Raw genomic sequence first — 2,500 nt, 5'->3', positions numbered from 1 at the left:
CTTGAGGTCCCGGCAGAGAATAGTGCCCAGGAAGCGGAAGGACTCCACAATTTTGACTGCGGAGTCTAACAGGGTGATGGCGGTGAGTGGGGCTGTATTCTTCCTGAAGTCCACAACCATCTCAACTGTCCTTAGAGCATTTAGCTCTAAGTTGTTCTGGCTACACCAGGTCACCAGGTTGTCAGCTTCCCACCTATAGTCAGACTCATCCCCACCAGAGATCAGCCCAATGAGGGTGGTGTCGTCCGACAAACTTCAAGAGTTTGACGGACAGATGATTGGAGGCGCAGCTGTTGGTATACAGGGAGAAGAGCAGTGGGCAAAGGACGCAGCCCTGAGGAGTTCCCGTGCTGATGGACCTGGAGTCAGAGACTTCTGTTCCCGGCTTAACGCACTGCTTCCTGTCAGAGAGGAAGTCTGTGATCCACCTGCAGGTGGAGTAGGGCACGTTCAGCTGGAAGAGCTTGTCCTGAAGCAGGGCAGGGATGATGGTGTTGAAGGCAGAGCTGAAGTCCACAAACAGGATCCTGGCGTAGGATGCTGGGGCGTCCACATGCTGTAGGGTGAAGTGGAGGGCCATGTTAACTGCGTCGTCCACAGACCTGTTGGCTCTGTAGGCAAACTGAAGGGGGTCCAGGAGAGGGTCTGTGATGGCTTTGAGGTGTGCCAGGAGCAGGCGCTCAAAAGACTTCATTACCACAGATGTAAGGGCGACCGGTCTGTAATCATTTAGTCCTGTTGGCCTTAGCTTTTTGGGCACAGCGATGATGGTGGAGGACTTGAGACAGGCTGGTACATGGCATGTCTCCAGGGAGGTGTTAAAGATGTTGGTGAACACCGGAGACAGCTGGCCAGCGCAGTGCCTGAGGGTGGCTGGAGAGACAGAGTCCGGCCCGGCTGCTTTGCGTGGATTCTGCCTCTTGAAAAGCCCATTAACTTCTCCCTCCTGAAAGGAGAGAGTCGTTTCTGTAGTATGGGTGGGGGATGGGGCCTCTTGGGTGGGAAGGGGTGGTTCAGGACAGTCCAATTGTCTTTCAAATCTACGGTAGAACTCGTTCAGGTCGTTGGCTAGGCGGGAGTCGTTAGTGGTGTGGGGCGCTCTGGGTTTGTAGTTGGTGATGTGCCTGAGCCCTTTGGCAGACAGAAGCAGCGTCGTTAGTAGAGAACTGGTGTTTTAGTGTCTCTGAGTACAGTCGTTTAGCCTCTCTCACCGCTTTGCTAAACCTGTTCTTCGACTCCTTGAATCTGTCTCTATCCCCACTCCTAAACGCTTCCTCCTTCTCCAACCTCAACCTTTTGAGCTTTGCTGAGAACCAGGGCTTGTTGTTGTTAAAGTTCACCCTGGTACGTGTTGGGATACAGCAGTCCTCACAGAAGCTGATGTACACAGCCTCTGTGAGTTCATCCAGACTATTGGTAGCAGTCGTGAACATATCCCAGTCAGTACAGTCTAAGCACGCCCGCAAATCTTCCACAGCCTCACTGGTCCACTGTTTAGATGTCCTCACAGCAGGTTTACAGAGTTTTAGTTGCTGCCTGTATGCACGAATCAGGTGGACCAAGGGAGTTCTGTGCGAGCCGAACAGCCCCGTGACCCACAAGAGAAACATCCCCGCCAAATTCGAGCGTTTGACGGGGTCTATCCGTGAAAAAATATTCACGTTTTTGAGTGCACATGCATTTCTGCTGCAAATGCCTCTGGAAGTTTCATGCCGTTCGTATGCCAATTGTGGCAACACGAAAATGACCCGTTTTCCCATTCCGAGGGATTTCTGTGCGACCCTAACAGCCCCGTGAGCCACAAGAGACACATCCCCGCCAATTTCTAGCGTTTCACGGGGTCTATCCGTGAAAAATATAGACGTTTTTGAGTGCACATGCATTTCTGCTGCAGATGCCTCTGGAAGTTTCATGCCGTTCGTACGCAATGTGGCAACACGAAAATGACCCCTTTTCCCATTCCGAGGGATTTCTGTGCGACCCTAACTAACAGCGCCCGTGAGCCACAAGAGAGACATCCCCGCCAATTTATAGCGTTTCACGGGGTCTATCCGTGAAAAATATAGACGTTTTTGAGTGCACATGCATTCCTGCTGCAAATGCCTCTGGAAGTTTCATGCCGTTCCTATGCAATGTGGCCACACAAAAATGACCCGTTTTCCCATTCCGAGGCATTTCTGTGCGACCCTAACAGCCCCGTGAGCCACAAGAGAGACATCCCCGCCAACTTCTAGCGTTTGACGGGGTCTATGCGTGAAAAATATTAAAATTTTTGAGTGCACGTGCCTTTCTGCTGCAAATGCCTCTGGAAGTTTCATGGCGTTCCTATGCAATGTGGCAACACGAAAATGACCCCTTTTCCCATTCCGAGGGAGTTCTGTGCCACCCTAACAGCCCCGTGAGCCACAAGAGACACATCCCCGCCAATTTCTAGCGTTTCACGGGGTCTATCCGTGAAACATATAGAAGTTTTTGAGTGCACATGCATTCCTGCTGCAAA

The sequence above is a fragment of the Petromyzon marinus genome, unplaced genomic scaffold (genome assembly GCF_048934315.1).
Source record: "Petromyzon marinus isolate PM22_M1 ecotype Great Lakes invasive population unplaced genomic scaffold, UKy_Petmar_22M1.pri1.0 PM_G_Scaffold_320, whole genome shotgun sequence".
Lineage (NCBI taxonomy): Eukaryota > Metazoa > Chordata > Hyperoartia > Petromyzontiformes > Petromyzontidae > Petromyzon > Petromyzon marinus.
Note: the sequence above shows the minus strand (reverse complement) of the source record.